Below are 21,729 nucleotides of genomic sequence, written 5' to 3'. Positions count from 1 at the left end.
CGGCCAATTTTTGGCACAGGACTTTCTTTTTTTTTGTATTTTTGCACCTCCCTGTGTGCGCCCTGCGGCCACTGAGTGCTGATCAGTGACCGCCATCACTGATCAGCATCCGTGGTAATTTTATTTGCCGCAAGTTTTTTTATTTTTTGGCCTTTTTGTATTACTGCACCGTTTTTTTTGCGTGCGCCCTGCGGCTACTGAGTGCTGAGTCTAATAATCAGCCTCAGTGGTAATTTGTTTACGCAGGTTTTTTTTTTGGCCTTTTTTTTTTTTTTATAAAGCTGTAAAAAAAAAAAAGAGTAGCATCAGAGTAGCGGACCGTTTTGTAAAAAAAATATATAGCAGAAGGTATAGCTATATATTTTTTTATACAGTTTGAATAAATTTACATCTTATAGTCAGCGTCCATTTAGTGACGGACATTCAGTCCGTTCACTAAATTTTTGATAGCGTAGCGACAGTTTTAGTATAAATTTATATCTTATAGTCAGCGTCCGTTTAGTGATGGACATTCAGTCCGTTCACTAAATTTTTGATAGCGTAGCGACAGTTTTAGTATAAATTTATATCTTATAGTCAGCGTCCGTTTAGTGACGGACATTCAGTCCGTTCACTAAATTTTTGATAGCGTAGCGACAGTTTTAGTATAAATTTCTATCTTCTAGTCAGCATCCGTTTAGTGACGGACATTCAGTCCGTTCACTAAATTTTTATAGCGTAGCGACAGTTTTAGTATAAATTTATATCTTATAGTCAGCGTCCGTTTAGTGACGGACATTCAGTCCGTTCACTAAATTTTTGATAGCGTAGCGACAGTTTTAGTATAAATTTATATCTTATAGTCAGCGTCCGTTTAGTGACAGACATTCATTTTTTTTTAACTGAAGTTCGTTCACTAATTTTTTTATAGCGTAGCAACAGTTTTAGAGTAAATTTACAGCGTTATAGTTAGCGTTAGTTATTTATTTGTTAGTGTCAGGTAGTCAGGAATTTTTCTTCTTTTTCTTCTCTTCCTTTTTTTTTTTTCAATAAATTTCATATACACGTGTAAAAGCACAACACACAGCCACCTCTAAAAATAAATTATTACACGTGTTGAAGCACTACATACCCCCCTAATAAAAATGTCCCAATCATCCCAAAGGGTCTACTCAGCCGAGGAGGCATACGCCATCCTGGCCTCTGACACTGAATCGGCCAGGGAGGGAGAAGAGGAAATTGCCCCATTTATCTTGACCTCCTCCTCATCATCCTCATCCAGTGATGAGGAACCCCCACAAATCGTGTGGAACCCACCCCCTGATAATTATGAGCCTCACATTCCGGATTTCACAGGAAGCTCAGGAATTGGGTTAGAGACTGCAGGCCTCACGGAAATTGACTTTTTCAAGGTCTTTTTCTCTGAGGATTTGGTTAATTTAATGGTGGCCCAAACAAATTTATACGCCCAGCAATTTTTAGCCCGAAACCCCACTTCATCATTTGCTAGGTGGACCCCCATAGAGGCAGCAGAAATGATGACATTTTGGGGCCTTGTTCTACATATGGGCCTAGTAAAAAAGCCAGAGATTAGGCAATACTGGAGTGCAGACATTTTATACAGCACCCCATTATACCGCATGGCAATGACCCGGGCACTATTTGAAATCATTCTGAAATTTTTGCATTATAGTGATAATGCACAGTGCCCACCCCGTGATGACCCCACATACGATCGCCTTTTCAAAATCAGGCCAGTCATTGATCATTTCTGCACCAAATTTCCTGAAGTGTACACCCCCGAAAAGAATATAGCAATAGACGAGTCCCTTGTACATTTTAAGGGGAGACTAAAATTCTGCCAATACCTGCCAAGCAAGAGGGCGAGGTACGGAATTAAAATGTACAAGCTGTGCTAGAGCAGCTCAGGGTACACCTTTAGGTTTAGGGTTTATGAAGGGAAGGACACCAGGATAGAACCCCGAGAATGCCCACCTGTCCTGGGAGTTAGTGGGAAAATAGTGTGGGATTTGATGCACCCACTGCTGGACCAGGGTTAGCACCTTTACGTGGATAACTTCTACACCAGCATCCCACTATTTAAATGCCTCTCCACCAAAAATACTTCAGCATGCGGCACCGTGCGCAAAAACCAGAGAGGCCTCTCTAAAAATCTGATTGGGCAACCACTAAGAAAGGGAGAAAGCAGGGCACTACACAGCGATAACTTGTTGCTGGTCAAGTATAAGGACAAGAGGGATGTCCTTATGTTGACCACAATACATGGTTGCGGCAGCACCTCTGTACCTGTCCGAGGTACCACCACAATGACCTCCAAGCCAGATTGCATCCTCGGCTACAATAAGTACATGGGAGCGGTTGATCTCTCTGATCAAGTACTAAAGCCATACAGTGCCATGCGGAAAACAAAGGTGTGGTATAAAAAGCTGGCCGTGCACATGGTACAGATGGCATTGTATAACGCTTACGTTCTATACCAATGTGCAGGCCGGACAGGGACATTCCTTAATTTTCAAGAGGTGGTTATCAAGGCCCTTGTATTTGGGAACCAGGAAGGGGAGGGCCCCAGTACTTCTAGATGCGATGGTCCACGTATTGTACCAGGGCAACACTTTCCCGACTAAATCCCCTCCACTGGTAAAAAGGGAAGGAGCCAAAAAAGGTGCAAAGTCTGTTACAAAAGGGGGAGAAGACGAGACACCATTTATCAGTGCGACACCTGCCCCGACAAACCTGGCCTGTGTATAAAGGAGTGCTTCAAAGTTTATCACACATCCATGGATTTTTAATTGGATCATTTATTTAAATGCTCACTATACCCCTAAATAATTTCCTTGAGTGGCATGGTTTCCCAAAAGGGGTCAATTTTGGGGGTTTCCACTGTTTTGTCCCCTCAGGGGCTTTGCAAATGCAACATGGCCTCCGCAAACCATTCCTCATAAATTTGAGCTCCAAATGGCGTTCTTTCCCTTCTCAGCCTTGCCGTGTGTCCAAACAGCTTTTTATGACCACATGTGGGGTACTGTTTTACTCGGTAGAAATAGCTTTACAAATTTTGTAGAGCTTTTTCTCCTTTTGTCCTTGTGGAAATGAAAAAAATATAGCTAAGCCTACATTTTATTTGAAAAAATGTAGATTTTCATTTTCACGACCTAATTCCAATAATTTCTGCAAAAATCAAATCCTGTGGGGTCAAAATGCTCACTATACCCCTAGATAATTTCCTTAAGGGGTGTAGTTTCCAAAATGGGGTCACTTGTGGGGGGTTTCCACTGTTTTGTCCCCTCAGGGCTTTGCAAATGCGACATGGCCTCCGCAAACCATTCCTGATAAATTTGAGCTCCAAATGGCGTTCTTTCCCTTCTCAGCCTTGCTGTGTGTCCAAACAGCTGTTTATGACCACATGTGGGGTACTGTTTTACTCGGTAGAAATAGCTTTACAAATTTTGTACAGCTTTTTCTCCTTTTGTTCTTGTGGAAATGAAAAATAATATAGCTAAGCCTACATTTTATTTGAAAAAATGTAGATTTTCATTTTCACTACCTACTTCCAATAATTTCTGCAAAAATCCTGTGGGGTCAAAATGCTCACTATACCCCTAGATTATTTCCTGAAGGGGTGTAGTTTCCAAAATGGGGTCACTTGTGGGGGGATTCCACTGTTTTGTCCCCTCAGGGGCTTTGCAAATGCGACATGGCCTCCGCAAACCATTCCTGCTAAATTTGAGCTCCAAAAGTCAAATGGCGTTCCTACCCTTCTAAGCCCTGCCGTGTGTCCAAACAGCAGTCTATGACCACTTGTGGGGTACTGTTTTACTCGGGACAAACTGCTCTACAAATTTTGTGGTGCTTTTTATCCTTAAGTCCTTGTGGGAATGAAAAAAAATTAGCTAAACCTAAGTTTTATTGGAAAAAATGTAGATTTTCATTTTCACGTCCTACTTCCAATAATTTCTGCAAAAATCCTGTGGGGTCAAAATGCTCACTATACCCCTAGATAATTTCCTGAAGGGGTGTAGTTTCCAAAATGGGGTCACTTGTGGGGGGATTCCACTGTTTTGTCCCCTCAGGGGCTTTGCAAATGCGACATGGCCTCCACAAACCATTCCTGCTAAATTTGAGCTCCAAAAGTTAAATGGCGTTCCTTCCCTTCTAAGCCCTGCCGTGTGTCCAAACAGCAGTCTATGACCACATGTGGGGTACTGTTTTACTCGGGACAAACTGCTCTACAAATTTTGTGGTGCTTTTTTTCCTTAAGTCCTTGTGGGAATGAAAAAAAAATAGCTAAACCTACGTTTTATTGGGAAAAATGTAGATTTTCATTTTCACGTCCTACTTCCAATAATTTCTGCAAAAATCCTGTGGGGTCAAAATGCTCACTATACCCCGAGATAATTTCCTGAAGGGGTGTAGTTTCCAAAATGGGGTCACTTGTGGGGGGATTCCACTGTTTTGTCCCCTCAGGGGCTTTGCAAATGCGACATGGCCTCCGCAAACCATTCCTGCTAAATTTGAGCTCCAAAAGTCAAATGGTGTTCCTTCCCTTCTAAGCCCTGCCGTGTGTCCAAACAGCAGTCTATGACCACATGTGGGGTACTGTTTTACTCGGGACAAACTGCTCTACAAATTTTGTGGTGCTTTTTTTCCTTAAGTCCTTGTGGGAATGAAAAAAAAATAGCTAAACCTAAGTTTTATTGGGAAAAATGTAGATTTTCCTTTTCACGTCCTACTTCCAATAATTTCTGCAAAAATCTTGTGGGGTCAAAATGCTCACTATACCCCTAGATAATTTTCTGAAGGGGTGTAGTTTCCAAAATGGGGTCACTTGTGGGGGGTTTCTACTGTTTTGGCACTGCAAGAGTCCTTCAAACCTGATATGGTGCCTAAAATATGTTGTAATAAAAACAAGGCCCCAAAATCCTCTAGGTGCTCCTTTGCTTCTGAGGCCGGTGCTTCAGTCCATAAGCACGCTACAGCCACATGTGGGATATTTCTAAAAATAGAATCTTGGCAATAAATATTGAGTTGCATATTTCTGGTGAAACTTTCTGTGTTACAAAAAAAAATGGATTCAAAATGAATTTCTGCAAAAAAAACGAAATTTGTAAATTTCACCTCTACTTTGCTTTAATTCCAGTGAAACGTCTAAAGGGTTAAGAAACTTTCTAAATGCTGTTTTGAATTCTTTGAGGGGTGCAGTTTTTAAAATGGGGTGACTTATTGGGGGTTTCTAATATATAAGGCCCTCAAAGCCACTTCAGAACTGAACTGCCCCCTGTAAAAATAGCCTTTTGAAATTTTCTTGAAAATGTGAGAAATTGCTGCTAAAGTTCTAAGCCTTGTAACGTCCTAGAAAAATAAAAGGATGTTCAAAAAACGATGCTAAACTAAAGTAGACAAATGGGGGATGTTAATTAGCAACAATTTTGTGTGTTATAACTGCCTGTCTTACAAGCAGATACATTTAAATTGATAAAAATGCAAATTTTTGCAATTTTTCACTATATTTTGGTGTTTTTCACAATTAAATACTGAATGTATCGACCAAATTTTACCACTATCTTAAAGTCCAATGTGTCACGAGGAAACAATCTCGGAAACGCTTGGATAGGTACAAGCATTCCGACGTTATTACCACATAAAGTGAAACATGTCAGATTTGAAAAATTAGGCTCTGTCAGGAAGGTCAAAAGTGGCTAAAGAGGGAAGGGGTTAAATCAAATTTTTGGTAGATATATTCATATATAAAGTATTATTTAATGCAATTGAATAAGATACCATAAGAAGCAAATCATAACAATATGTGATAAAGATGGTCCGATATCCCGAAATTGTGGATCCAAGGTAAGACACAGGTGATACTTGATATTTTCTGTTTATCAGAGATCTGGAAGAAATGAAATAGACAAGGTTACAAATTTGGTAGATTTTACACTGGTTCATATACAGGAAGACCTATGAACAATACATCCCCACGGAGTGTAAGCAGATCCCTAGACTACACCATGCATTATAAAGTCAACATTGAGATCCCTAGGTCTCAATGTTTGCAATCTCTCAATCCATTGAAGCTCTCTATATTTGAGAGATTTAATACGGTCTCCACCTCTACGTAACATTGGTACATGGTCTATCAAATATACTCGTATATCTTTTTCCGTGTGTCCAGCTTCTATATAATGCTTGGACACAGGAAGGTCCATACGTTTTTTGCGGATCGTGTAGCGGTGTTGATTTAACCGTGTTTTGAATTCGAGCGAAGTTTCTCCAACATAGAGGAGGTGGCATGGACATTCTAGTACATATATGACATGGTCTGAGTTACAATTTAAGTAGAACCTAATATCATATGTTCGTTTCGTCTGGGGATGGATAAATTGTGAGCCCTTTCGAATCAGAGGGCAATTGACACAATTCAGACACGGAAAACAGCCTGTTTTGCTTTTGGTAAATTACGTTTGTCTGTTCACTCTACCAGGGCCTATATCAGCGTTTACTAATCTGTCCTGAAGATTAGGTGACCTGCGGTAGGAAAAAAGAGGATTACTCTTAATTTATGGAATATGCGGTAGCCTATGTCTCAGGATGGGCCAGTATTTTAAAAGGATTTTATTAACACTATCACTATTTTCAGCAAAGGTGCTCACAAATGGTGCTCTTTGTTGTCTAAGGGGTACTGATGGATAGCCTCTCTGAACAAATTTATCCTCAATTTTTTGAAGAGTACCCTCCAATTTATCCTCCACATTGGTAATATGTTTACCACAAATAAATTGGCTTATCGGGAGACTTTTAATCATAGAACGTGGATGGTTACTGTTAAATACTAACAGATTGTTTTTATCAGTTTTCTTAACTGTCAAACAATTGATTTGAATATTTTCCTCGTTGGTCATCATTCCAATTGTAGACATGACCTCTGCAATAATCCTTGCTATCGCGCTGCCATTTCCTCCTTTTTACTTCCTCTTGTTCACCTTTGAATTTATCCGATGATTTTTTTAAATCGGATGAAAATTTCTCGTATTCATGTGTCTCCAACATGGAGACAAGGGTACGATCAACTTCAGTGAGTGATATTGAGACCGTAGTGATTTCCTGTTTAAGATACTCAATATTTAACAACATCACATCAAAGGAATATTTGTTTGAAAGATGCTGTAGCCGGTTACAATGTAACTCACTCTGTGAGAACAAATTGGGTTTGAGGGTGGACCTCAAACCCCTGGGGATCATCTTAGACTTGTAATATGCCCCCAACGTTGTAACATGTAATCGTAGAGCGATCAAACGCTTGGTTTCATTTTCCATCCTGCGTTTAAACTCCACAACGGATGGTGTCTTCAAAAAACCAGCCTCTCCCTCCAGATCTTGCAGGATGCGATGAGCATCGGCCTCCGTGTAACAGAAATTATCAGGGGCTGTTGTGTCATGAGTATCAACAATTTCCAACATGATTAGGAAAGGTTACTGTGCTTACTGGTAAATCGCGTATGTAGAATGTCCACCATCCAGCAGCACCAGTCAGGAATATAGGTGGGTGCACGTCCCAGGAGCCCGATCACTGCTCCCAGATCCTCAATATTCGTCCAATAAGAGTCAGCACTCCAATCTGTTTTAGAAAAAACTGCTTTTTAGTAGCCCCTGTGCGACGTTTCGGCTCTTTACATGGAGCCTTTCTCAAACACACAAACAGTGTAAAAGCATGTGCTATATATGGAGACCACACAACTGGTCTCATTAGGCAAGTGATTTAGCATAAAACATAAATAAGTACAAAGATACAGTCATGTTGCATCAGTAAAAGTTATAAAATACAAAGAAGTGTCATTCTGTATATATGATGGTCCTCAGATCAATCCGGGCCATCCAGATTACAGCAGAAAAATGCTAATTGGTGAACAACTTTAAAAAAAGTGCAGGTGCACATAATATAACAAATTAAAAACATGAGCCTTGTGTTTACCTCGGATCCATGTGTTCGGGTTGTAGTTCCGGCGCCTGAAAAGTGGGGTGGCGACTATCTATGACAGAGTAGTCTCTTTCTACAGCGCACTTTCGCGCATGCGCAGTGCCACTATGAGGCAGGCGGCGGCCATCTTAGTACAGCATACAAGGCCAGCAGCGGCCATGTTTGTATAATCTTATTGTCAAAATGAAAACTTTATTCTAGGAACCGTGCACACAGTCGGTTGCGTCCATGTACAGCGTAAAGGGAACTTAGAAGATACCAAAAAATGCAATTTAATGGAGATGACAGGGAATACACCCAGTCACCAATCATAACTGCACTGTGAGATATAGACTAATAACTTTAAGAGTCAAGAATATGTTGCGCTGAAGATGCGCATATAAATGACTCGCTAACAGGTGTGTATACCTGTTAGTCTTAGCAAATGGTCCCTTAGTGTTACCCTGTTCCCGTTGTTCCCGTGCCCTGCTATCTGTATCCTGTGTCCCATGCTGTGTGTGTTCCTGAGCCTTAGAGTGTTGGAGTCATATTCTGCCATCTGTCATGCCTGCTGTCTCACACCACGTGTGGTGTCATCTGCCACGCCTGATATCATCTGTCACATGTGGCATCAACTGCCTTCAAGTTCATCTGTGCCTAAGCCTCAGCTACTGTCTGGACTATCAAAGGTACTCCTGTACTAGGACTGTTGTTTGGCCAGCTGCTGCTCCGCTGCGGTGGTGCGGCCTAGTGGGTCCACATACCCATGGATCGTGACACTGCATTTGTAAATTGGTGTTTCAGTGGGGTGCTGTGTCCAAAAATACTTACCGATCCCCGCATATTGTCTTTTTCGGGTCCAGCGCCGCTCACGTGATCTTCCCTCTTACTTGTTGAAGTCACTGTGCTTTTGAATAAACCGGAACTCAGGCTCTCAATGTATTCCTATGGGAGGCAGAACGCGGCTCCATAGGAATGAATTGAGAGCCTTACTTCCGGTTTTCTGAAAAGCAGCGATTCCAGACCAGGTCAGAATAAAGATCACGTGAGCGGCGCTGGAAAAAACGACAAGATGTGGGGATCGGTAAGTATTTCTGCACACAGCACCACACTTAAACACCAATGTACAAACGGAGGGTGCAATAAAAAAAATAAAGTGGAGTGCTTCTTTAAAGTCGGACTCCCTCGTATACTCCAACCAAGGGTTTGACTTTTATTGCTGGTGGAAGAACTTGTACCCACTGTGGCCTTTAGGTCTCTAATGATGCTCCTCTTGTTTTATGCCAAGAAAACTATACTCCTGAATTGGAAGCATCCTAAGGTTCCTACATTGTCAGCATGAATCACATTAGTAAACTCTACCCTACCACTTTTTAAAGAGGATCTGTCACCAGTTTATAACTTCCCTATCTCCTACCTAATCTAATGGGCGATGATAACTACAGTGTGTTTTTTCTAAAAAAAAAAATGTTTATTATTTACAAAGTTATGATCATTTTTTGATTTATGCTAATAATTTCTTAATGACCAACTGGACTTTTTTTTGGGTTTTACCATGTGGGTGTTGTATAGAAAATTGTGTCTGGTCCGTCTTCGTCGCTCCGGGGAAGGGCCTATGGGAGAAAGTGACCTTCACAGCGTAATCTCGCGATACTAGCAGAGATCACGCTGGGCTGTGAATGAAGCTGGGCTGGACTGAACAAAAGTGTATGACGCTGACCAATCAGCGTCATACACTTCTCTTCAGTCCAGCCCAGGTTCATCGCGAGATCACGCTGTGACATCACTTACTCCCGTAGGTCCTTCCCCAGAGTGACGGAAGACGGACCAGACATTGCCTCCAGCCGTGCCAGGACGATTATCCTCTGCAGTAGCAGCTGGGCTGGACTGAAGAGAAGTGTATGACGCTGATTGGTCAGTGTCATACGCTTTTCTATACAACGCCTACATGGTAAAACGAAAAAAAAAACGCCCAGTTGGTCATTAAGAAAAAATTAGCAAAAATCTAAAAATGATCATAACTTTGTAAATAATTAAAGTTTTTAACCCCTTTGGCTGGGTTCACATGACCTATTTTCAGGCGTAAACGAGGCGTATTATGCCTCGATTTACACCTGAAAATACGGCTCCAATACGTCGGCAAACAGCTGCCCATTCATTTGAATGGGTTTGCCGACGTACTGTGCCGACGACCTGTAATTTACGCGTCGTCGTTTGACAGCTGTCAAACGACGATGCGTAAAATAACTGCCTCGTCAAAGAAGTGCAGGACACTTCTTTGGACGTTTTTGGAGCCGTTTTCTCATAGACTCCAATGAAAACAGCTCCAAAAACAGACGTAAAAAACGCCACGAAAACGCCTCAAAAAACGCGAGTTGCTCAAAAAACGTCTGAAAATCAAGGGCTGTTTTCCCTTGAAAACAGCTCCGTATTTTCAGAAGTTTTTGGTCACTACGTGTGCACATACCCTTACTGACCGGGCCTGAAAAGTCCTTAATGACCTTCTAAATTTTAGGGTATGTTCACACGCTTAACCAAAAACGTCTGAAAATACGGAGCTGATTTCAGAGAAAACAGCCTCTGATTTTCAGGCGTTTTTGAAGCTGAAAATGAAGCTTCTTTTAATTTGGAGCTTTTTTTGAGGCTTCTTTTCAGGCGTTTTTTGAAGTGACATTCTACTTCTTTTTACGGAGCGTCTTTTTACGCTCCGTTTTTTAAAACAGAGGCGTGAATAGACGCCCCATATGAACTAAATGCTGTTTTTCCCATTGATTTCAATGGGCAGATGTTTGTAGGCGTAAACGCCCCAAAATACGCCTGAAAACACTGCGTGTGAACATACCCTGAGGCTGGGTTCACACGACCTATTTTCAGGCGTAAACGAGGCGTATTATGCCTCGTGTTACGTCTCAAAATAGGACTACAATACGTCGGCAAACATCTGCCCATTTATTTGAATGGGTTTGTTGACGTACTGTGCAGACAACCTGTCATTTACGCGTCGTCGTTTGACAGCTGTCAAACGACGACGCGTAAAAATACAGCCTCATCAAAAGAAGTGCAGGACACTTCTTTCAGACGTAATTTGAGCCGTTCTTCATTGAACTCAATGAAGCACAGCTCAAAATTTACGGCTGTCAGAGAAGCCTCGCAAAATGCGAGGAGGAGCATTTACGTGTGAAACGAGGCAGCTGTTTTCTCCTGAAAACAGTCTGTCTTTTCAGACGTAAATGCCTGATATCGTGTGCACATACCCTGACTGTTTTTGCCTCTCTGCCTTTCAGCAGCCATAACTTTTTTATTTTTTCATTGACGTGACTATAAGGGGCCTTGTTTTATGTGAGAGAAATAGTATTTTGTTTCCCCACAGTATGGGGGTAGACTATTTTTTTTTTACGGCGGGAATATAGGAAAAAGCGATTATTGGCATTGTTTTTCTTGTTTATTTTCTATCCCGTTCACGTTTCATGCTAAATAACCCTTTAGATTAATTCTTCAGGTTATTACGGTCGTATAGATACCTAATATGTGTAGGTTTTTTGTTTTTATTTAGTGTAGGGGCAATAAAATATATTTAATGCAAAATAATGCCTTTTTTTTTGGACTTTTTTTATTTATTTATTTTTTGGGGGACTTTTTTTTTTTTTTAATCCCATTAAGGGATAACCTTATTTATAACTTTATTTTTTACTTGTAATGTATTCCTGTATGCTAATTTATTACACTGTGTCACTATGACACAGGCTGCTGATCGGGCAGCACATAGAGTGCCCGAAAAGCAGGCAAACGGAACAGACAGCCCTGGGGTCCTTTATAGGTCCCAAGGGCTGACTGCAGAGGGATTCCCCGGTATTTGATTGCAGAGGGGAACTCCATTTGATCATGTCGTGGTCACGGACCGCGGTAATCAAAGGGTTAAACAGCTGGGGTCCGAATGTTTTCCGACTCCAGCTGTGTTCAGGAGGCTGCTCTGGGATTTGGAGCTGTTAGTTACAGCTCCTGCCTAGAGGATGAGCGCTCACACAAGCGCTTATCAGCCTCAAATACAGCGACGCCAAAAGACGTCGTTGTAGGCTGGGGACCTGCACCGCCTGCCGTCAAAAGACGGTGGGCGGTCATTAAGGAGTTAAAAACAACAACAACAACAACAACACAGTCGTTATCAGCTTTAAAGCACCTATTAGATTAGGTAGGAGATAGGGAAGTTATAAATGGTGACAGAGCCTCTTTAAGGCTCAGAGCTCATTTTTCAAATCACTTATGCAGCGCATGGATGTCCGGATAAATTTGTCAAAATATAGAACTCATGGATAGCCAACACCCATACTAGCTTTTAGACATGACTTGGACTGGGTTGCTGACGTCTCTGTTTGTTCCCCTGTTCCTCCACTGAAAGTCTCCATTTGAGGCCTCATGCACACCCGGCACGGTTCTACGGCATGGACACCTATCTGTAGCGCTACGGAAAGGTGTCCGCGGCCAATAGAACCGGGCAGGTCCGTAATTGCGTCTTGCTGTAACAGTCCATATCTGATTGGACACTGTCACAGCCATAGTAACACGCCCCCTTGCCAGTACACGCCCCGTTGACTGTTCAGGGGGTTATTTAAATATCGGGCGCCAAATATAACGGCACCAATATCTAAATAACGGAGGGAGGTAGAAAAAGAATTTAAAGTGCCCCAGGGTTTGTTCAGCCCTCACCATTAGGGTATGTGCACACACACTAATTACGTCCGTAATTGACGGACGTATTTCGGCCGCAAGTAGTGGACCGAACGCAGTGCAGGGAGCCGGGCTCCTAGCATCATACTTATGTACGATGCTAGGAGTCCCTGCCTCTCCGTGGAACTACTGTCCCGTACTGAAAACATGATTACAGTACGGGACAGTTGTCCTGCAGCGAGGCAGGGACTCCTAGCATTGTACATAAGTATGATGCTAGGAGCCCGGCTCCCTGCACTGTGTTCGGTCCGGGACTTGCGGCCGAAATACGTCCGTCAATTACGGACGTAATTAGTGTGTGTGCACATACCCTCACATGCTGCACTCAGCTGCACATGTATGGGGAGGTGAAAGGTTCTCTTTAACAAGGTATTTGACAGCCGCGCCTACATAGTGCCAGCGCGGTTGTTGGTCGCGTTGCGACCGTGTCAGGGCCGCTCCGTGCGGCCTTACCCTTAGGCCTTATTTACACGAGCGTATTTCACGTCCGTGATATGCGCGTGAAAATCACGCACGTCGCACGGACCTATGCAAGTCAATGGGGCCATTCACACATTCCGTGTTTCTCACGCAGCGTGAACGGACAGCACACGGACGCACATCCGCTTGACATAAGGATGCCATACGAGCGAAAATAATGCAGGCACGCACCAAACACTGATGACACACGGAACTGCAAAACGCAGTTTTTTTTACGTGCGCAAAACAAACCCGTTTGTGTGACTTAGGCCTTAAGTTCATGAATTTGGATCAATAAAAGCTGGACACGCAAGACCAGCGCTCACCGATGCCATCAGTCCCGCTGACCTGACAAAACCAGCTGTGACCGCAAGATACGGCTTCTAGGTATCCAGGATACTTAGGCCTCATTCACACAACAGGGTTTCCCGTCCGGGTGCCGGCCGTTCATAAATCGGCCGGCACCCGGCTGCATTAGGAATAATAGACCCCTAATGGGGCTATTCACACGACCGATTTTTTTGACGGCCGGGAAAACCGGCCGTCAAAAAATATGACATGCTCTATTTTCGGCCGGGTACCCGGCCGCCCGGCTCCCATAGAAGTCTATGGGGACGGGTAATACACGTCCATCACCGGAATGTGTCCCGAGTGATGGCCGGGTTTTCTGTGGCTTGCGCTCTATCTCCTCCTCCTCCTCACAGCGCAGAGTGCATGTGAGGAGGAGGAGTTGATGCCATTCGGACGAATGGCTACGCTGTACACTGTGTGGCAGGGCCGGAGTGTACAGCAGGTGGAAGGGAGCGCTGCGCTGGCTCCCTTCCCCTGCTTGTTAAAAGCGCCCTGGCCCGGCGACACCTTCCATGGTGCCGCTAGCAGCTGCTGCTGCTGCGGCTGCTACTACTGTAGCGACGCCACTATAGCAAAGCAGGGAGGTATCTCCCCGCTCTACTATGTGCTAGCCCCACTTTAGCTCCTTGAAGGAGCGGAATCCCCGTGTTTTCGGGGATTCTGCTCCTGGACAGAGCGCTTGATGTCTCTGTCCATATCTGGGCAGTGACATCAGGGGAAACTCCTGAAGCGGAATCCCCGAACACATGGGGATTCCCCTTCAGGAGTTGCCGCTGATGTCACTGTCCAGATCTGCCCGGCCCGGAACGGATGCAAAACTTTATGCAAACCGGCCGGGCAAAATGGCCGATTTTACCGGCCGACACTCGGGCTCGGGCGGGACCCGGTCGTGTGAATCCCGCCTTAGAAACTGCATTTCAAAAAGTAAATATTTTTTTCATATACCCCAATTGAAAACTATTTAATAAACATTGATACATAAAAATAAAAAAAATGTCTTCAAATGTTTACATGCCTTTGAATTTTTAACCCCTTCCCCCTGCTTGCATTCTGGGCCCTAATGGCCATTTTTTAAGTTTTTCCATCGTCACATTCGAAGAGCTATAACTATTTTATTTTTCCGCCGATGCAGTTGTATGAGGGCTTGTTTTTTGTGGGATGACTTGTAGTTTTTATTGGTAGCATTTGAGAGTAGGTGCGACTTTTTGATCACTTTTTATCACATTTTTTTAAAGTCAGGATTAACAGAAAACAGCAATTTTTCCATTGTTTTTTATTTTATTTCTGACAGCGTTCACCGTGCGGGTTAAATAATGTAACAGCTTTATAGTCGGGGTCGTTACGAATGCGGCGATACCAAATATGCGTAACCTTTTTGCTTTATTGTGGTTTTTTTAATAATAAAGCAGTTTGTAAGGGGAAAAAGTGGGTTTTTAATTATTTTTTTTTCACATTTTTTTTTATTAACTTTATCCAATTTTTTTTTTTTTACTTGTCCTACTAGGGGACTTTCATATGCGATCATCTGATCGCATTTATAATACACTGCAATACTTTTGTATTGCAGTGTATTACTGCCTGTCCGTTTAAAACGGACAGGCATCTGCTAGGTCATGCCTCTGGCATAGCCTAGCAGGCATTCATTACTGGCAGACCTGGGGGCCTTTATTAGGCCCCCGGCTGCCATCGCAGACACAGACACTCGGCGATCTTATCGCCGGGTGTCGGTGGGATGAGAGGGAGCTCCCTCCCTCTCTCTAAAACCACTCAGATGCGGTGCACGCTATTGTGCACCGCATCTGAGGGGTTAAACGGGTGAGATCGATACGAATATCGATCTCACCCGGCAGAGCAGGGACGCCCCCAGCCCTCAGCTGCCTCTAGCAGCTGAGAGCAGGGAGATTTCACCGCTCCCTGCTCTGTTTACTTTATTCTAATGCAGCGCCGTGGAATAAAGCCCATTAATGACCGCCGTGAAAAGGCTAATCGGCGGTCATTAAGGGGTTAAGTAGCTTATTCCCTATTGCAACCATGTAAATGCCAACTTAGCAAATTGTATTGTTTATATCTGTATCCGTACACAAATAGAATCCTGCTAATGCAAGACTATAAGGCCATGTTCAGATGTGGCAGAATTTTTCCGCTGAAAATGTTGCTGCAGATTCTTTGCGAATTTTCATATTTGACAGGTAATGCAGACGTTGTGGATATCAATAAATCCACAGTGAAAATCTGCTTCTTCTCTGCAACATAATGAGCATGCTGCGGGGGGAAACATCTGCACAACAGCCTGCGGGACATAAGTTTCCTAAAAATGTATAGAAACAAATGTAAAAAACGACTGCTGCAGAATTCCACTGCGGACTGTCCGCAGCGGAATTCAACAGCAATTCCACCACCTCTGAATGTGCCCTATGTAGAAACCGCGTTGGATACCGCGCCAAAAATCGTCCGAAAACGCCCCCCCCCCATTGATTTCAGCGGAAAAAAACTCTCGTAGGAAAAAGAAGCATCATCCTCTTTCTTCAGGCGTTTCCGTCTCTGACCTCCCATTGAAATCAATGGGAGGGAAAGAAAGCAGTTTTCGCTGCGTTTTTGCCTGCGGCTCTCAATGACCACGAAGCAAAGAGAGTGCAGGCAGGTCAAAATCTGCCTCAAAATTCCTGAAGGAAAAAACTCTGTGTGCACTAGGCCTAAAATTGTTGCTTGAAAGAAATAATACTTAGTCCTTCCATCTATTCAATACTTTTCAGCAAATTCATTGGTTAAAAAAAAAAATGGTCAAAATTAATGTAACATTCTGGTCAAAACATATACACTGTGTTATGCATAGTATATGGCTTGATGGGACGGTGCTTGACTCAGGTATTCAAAGAACACCAAAGATAGAATCCCTAAGTCAGGCATAATAGTGGGTCTCATTTTACAAAACTGGCCATGTTGCCTATAGCAACCAATCAGTGCTCAGCTTTCATTTCTTAAACTGCTGTGGAAAAATGAAAGCTGTACTTTGATTAGTTTCTCTGTTTAGAAAGTTTTGATAAATGAGGCACACACAAGAAAAATATAATTTTAGCTTATGTCTGTCATTGACCTATAGCATTTTTCATTATTTGATGAATAGTGCCTATTGTGTTCCACATCTAGTGCAGGCAATACAATTGATCAAGGGAAACAATATGTCTGCAAGTGATGATGCATGTAACAATGTTTAAAAATGCATCAACACCCTAAATGTTCATTGCACGCCTACCACACCTCAGACTCTTCATAAGGCCGGATTCACACGAGCGTGTGCGTTTTGCGCGCGCAAAAAATGCGGCGTTTTGCGCGCGCAAAAGGTCCATAAAAGCTCCGTGTGTCAGCAGCATATAATGCGTGGCTGTGCGATTTTCGCGCAGCCGCCATCATTATGACACTCTGTTTGTATTCTGTTTTCATTCATAGTTTTGACTACTGTAGCGCGCATCACGCGCGGCACACGGAAGTGCGTCCGTGTGCCGTGCGTGGTTTTCACGCACCCATTGACTTCAATGGGTGCGTGATGCGCGTAAAACAGGCAAATATAGGACATGTCGTGAGTTTTACGCAGCGGACATACGCTGCGTGAAAATCACGGACAGTCTGAACGGGCCCATTGACTAACATTGGTCCGTGTGACACGCGTGAAAATCACCCGCGTAGCACGGACGAATTATACGTTCGTCTGAATAAGCTCTAACACACATCACACCCATGTGAGGCTGGATTCACACGAGCATGTTCGGTCCGTAAAGGACGGAACGTATTTCGGCCGCAAGTCCCGGACCGAACACACTGCAGGGAGCCGGGCTCCTAGCATCATAGTTATGTACGACGCTAGCAGTCCCTGCCTCACCGCGGAACTACTGTCCCGTACGGAAAACATGATTACAGTACGGGACAGTTGTCCTGCAGCGAGGCAGGGACTCCTAGCATTGTACATAACTATGATGCTAGGAGCCCGGCTCCCTGCAGTGTGTTCGATCCGGGACTTGCGGCCGAAATACGTCCCGTCCTTTACGGACCGAACATGCTCGTGTGAATCCAGCCTAAGGGTATGTTCACACGCACTGTTTTCAGATGTAATTTGGGCGTTTTACGCCTCGAATTACGCCTGAAAAAACGGCTCCATTACGCCTACAAACATCTGCCCATTGTTTTCAATGGGTTTTACGATGTTCTGTTCCCACGAGGTGTAATTTTACGCGTCGCTGTCAAAAGACGGCGCGTAAAAAGACGCTCGCGTAAAGAAGTGCATGTCACTTCTTGGGACGTTTTTGGAGCCATTTTTCATTGACTCCATTGAAAAACAGCTCCAATAACGTCCGTAAAATACGCAGCGAAAAACGCGAGTTGTTAAAAAACAGCTCCGTAATTTCAACGTATTTTGCTACTGCGTGTGAACATACCCTAAGGGTATGTTCACACGGCAGCGTCCATTACGGCTGAAATCACGGAGTTGTTTTCAGGAGAAAACAGCTCCTGAATTTCAGACGTAATGGCATGTTGCCGGCGTTTTTCGCTGCATCCATTACGGACGTAATTGGAGCTGTTTTTCTATGGTGCCAATGGAAAACGGCTCCAATTACGTCCCAAGAAGTGACAGGCACTTCTTTGACGCGGGCGTCTTTTTTACGCGCCGTCTTTTGACAGCGGTGCGTAAAAAATATGACCGTCGGCACAGAACATCGTAAAGCCCATTCAAATGAATGGGCAGATGTTTGCCGGCGCATTGGAGACGTATTTTCGGACGTAATTCGAGGTTAAAAGGCCCGAATTACGTCCGTAAATAGGGTGTGTGAACCCAGCCATAGGGCTAGTTTACACAAGCGTGTATTACGTCCGTGCAACGCGCATGATTTTCACGCGTGTCGTACGGACCTATGTTAGTCTATGGGGCAGTGCAGACAGTCCGTGAGTTTTGCGCAGCGTGAGTCCGCTGCGAAAAACTCACAACATGTCCTATGTTTGTGCGTTGTTCGCGCATCACGCACCCATTGAAGTCAATGGGTGCGTGAAAATCACGTGCACCAAACGGAAGCACTTACGTGTGACGCGCGTTATTCTCGCAACAGCTGTCAAACTATGATTGTAAACTGAAAAGCACCACGTGCTTTTCTGTTTACAAACATCCAAACGGAGTGTCATAATGATGGCGGCTGCGCGAAAAGCACGCAGCTGCGCATCATACGGGGATGACACACGGAGCTGTTAAGTGCCTTTTGCTCCTGCAAAACGCCGCTTTTTTTGCGTGCTCAAAACGCACACACTCGTGTAAACGAGCCCTTATAGTCATACTAGAGACCTGCCCTTTGTTGACAAGATTTTTCCAATTTGACTTGAAAAGGTGTCCATAGACTTGAAGATTATTATTGACGATCCAACAGTAAATAATAATTGTTATACGATAATCATTGTCTATAGTACTGAAACGACAGCTCCTAAATAATGTAAGTTTGAGAATAAAACTTGTTTCAGATTATTTTGTCATTTTCCGGTTGCTAAGGATGAAACCTACAATAATAATGTTTGATCAAGTAAACATACATGTGCAGCTATACAAATGAAAGACATTAGCAGTAGTGGAAAATCATTCCCATCAATAAAAATGTCTATTTGTAGACCTTAACTGTGGAATGGCACCATGACATTTAGTCTGGGTTCACACGTAGCAATCATAGGGGGAATTTACTAAGACTAGCGTTTCACACGCCAATCTTGATAGTAAGAAAAGTTAGAGTAAACTGCAACACATTTATTAAGAGCCGAAAGCCACTTAATAAATGTATCGCATGTTTCGGCCACAACTGTGGCGCAACAAACGCCATGTGCCATACATTCCCCCTTATCGGACATAATATAAAATAAAACACATACTCACCTCACAGCTCTTCTTCTCCCCTCTAGCTCCCTCATCACCTTAGCGCCGCTCGTACATAGCACAACATCAGTGCTTCGTCGCATATAACATCCTGACGCTGCCCAGCATCATTACATTGTACGAGCTGAGCTGAAGTGATGAGGGAGAAGGAGCGGTGAGGTGAGTATAATTTATTTTTTATTTTTAAGGTGCAAAGGGTAGTAGTCTAAACGGGAAGGCGTTATTGCGTTATTGCGACCTCTGCATGGCGGGTATTCAGATGAATGGCCATCCATGTAATACATTTACAGCTCTAGTGGAGCCTCCCTATATGCCCCCTAATACGGCATATGGACAGAGGTTGTCTTCATGAGACACCCCCTAGATATAGTATACTACTTAATTTGCATCTGCAAGAGGTCTTAGGGCCCTTTTACACAGGCTCGTGTATCGGCTGATCGGACCTTTTATGCTGCCTAAAAAAATTATCATTTGCTGACAGCACATGTCCCCGTGTAAATGGGATGTGCTGCTGAGAAGATGCAAACCGTATGGGAACAAATGATGGTATTAACAATTATTATTTCTCATACTCATGACTATTGCTCCATGTAAATAGAGTAATCGAGCGCCGATCGACATGTTATTATCGTTAATCGGTGCTCGTCACTGGCCAGGAAATCTGTCCGTGTAAAAGGAACTTTAGTGACCACTGAGTCACCAAGAATATACAATAAACCAATATTGAAACAAATCTCTCCCTGTTGGCTGTGTTCTTACTTAGAGAAATAAATCAGCAGCACATCACAGTCCCAGGAAACGCTCAAGAGGAACGTTATATCAAGAGAATTTTTAACCGGTGCAGGCAGTGTCGAGTCGTAGCCAGTACAACTCCAAAATAGACACAAGAGAATAGAGAGACCGCAGTTACCATAGTATCAAAAAAGGTGTCATTTATTCCACCATAATAAATAGCGACGTTTCGACCCAATTATGGGTCTTTCTCAAGCCTGTCAAGCTGAAGACGGTTTACATAAATGTTCTATGTGAGCCGTCTTCAGACTGACGATGAGCGCTGATCACAGCCGAAGGAGCAAAGCGCTCAGATGGGTGTTTCTGCACCTTCATTTCAGCGACGGTGGGGGTCACAGCACCCGGACCCCCACCAATCCAAACTTTTGATATGTCTCTATGACATATCAAAAATTAGATGAAAGTGTAGTTCCTATTTAACTGTTTTTATCCTATACAATTCATAATGAACAAGTAATAATGAATGAATAATATGAGCTTGAAACTCTGGAAAGCTGTGAATGATAATTTAGTTTCAGGTACACTGAATATACTGGAAGTGGATGTTCAGTAGATAAAATAAAAACTACCAATATTTTGCATCTTTAAAATTATTATGAAATAATGATTGTTTTGTTGTTTTATTGTTATGGCCACATTCTGGCTAGGGCTCCACCCGCAAGTTGGCCAAAAACTGCAAGATTTCCATGACCATGCAGTGACTTCAATGTGTCCCTATATGAAAAAAGTTGCAATCAGCCATCGCAAACATTCCTTATGAGTAAGATCTAACGTGGCCTGATTCCTGGTTCTACAGATGGATTCATCACAGGTTCTATGCCAAGATTTTACTGTTTATGATTACTGATTCCATCTAAAGCACAGACAAAATTGTCCAAATCTGTACAACCTGCTCACTCTGCATGCGGTCTGATCCTCCAGAAGGTGCTTGATGTGCCTTTCATCCTTCATTCTAGGCTACATACACCCCAAGAAAAGAATATTTTTTTCTATGTTACATATTAGAAAAAGCTGCTAATACGAACAACACGCAGAGTCTGAGACTCTGAGCCTCACAATGTTCTCCCCCGCTTTTTAGGAGAGAAATGAAGGGGGCGGGAGGCACAAGCACAACATTTAATGAATCAATGCATTGTCTCCCCACAGTAAAGGTTATGGAAGAATAGTCGACTAAGGCAGAAAGTTCTGACAAATATCGGGTTTATGACTATTATGTATTAACAGATTTTTGAAATGAAGACGTATTTTGAGCTCTCAGCGTGATAGGAAATACAGATTTTATAAATACAAGTATTAGGCTCTTTTCGCATCTATGTTCGGGCTTTATGTTGTTCTGCTCTGTCATAGGAGCAGAACAACAAAAAAACTGAGGTGCCAGATCCATCGCATGACGGAAACCAACAGCGCCAGGCGGAACCCATTGAATTGAATAAGTTCCATCCGGTTTCCGGCATGGTGTCTGTCGTTTTGTCAGACAAAAAGCTGTTTTGTCTGTAAAAAACTACGAAATCCACTTACGGAGCAACCGATTTAGATGGGAACAAAGCCT

The 21,729-nt window shown here is 43.2% G+C and overlaps 1 long non-coding RNA gene across 1 annotated transcript; it reads right to left on the bottom strand.

Moving 5' to 3' along the window:
- Nucleotides 1–5,778: 5,778 nt before the first annotated feature.
- LOC142743329 (uncharacterized) lies at nt 5,779–21,214 on the bottom strand. Its single transcript, XR_012881546.1, has 3 exons — nt 21,070–21,214; nt 7,481–7,612; nt 5,779–5,887 (listed from the first exon to the last, which is right to left on the bottom strand). It is a non-coding gene; the product is annotated as an uncharacterized LOC142743329 (long non-coding RNA).
- Between the last annotated feature and the right edge of the window lie 515 nt (nt 21,215–21,729).

The sequence above is a fragment of the Rhinoderma darwinii genome, chromosome 1 (genome assembly GCF_050947455.1).
Source record: "Rhinoderma darwinii isolate aRhiDar2 chromosome 1, aRhiDar2.hap1, whole genome shotgun sequence".
NCBI lineage: Eukaryota > Metazoa > Chordata > Amphibia > Anura > Rhinodermatidae > Rhinoderma > Rhinoderma darwinii.
The sequence above is the reverse complement of the archived record's forward strand: the minus strand, read 5'-3'. Positions and strand labels throughout refer to the sequence as shown.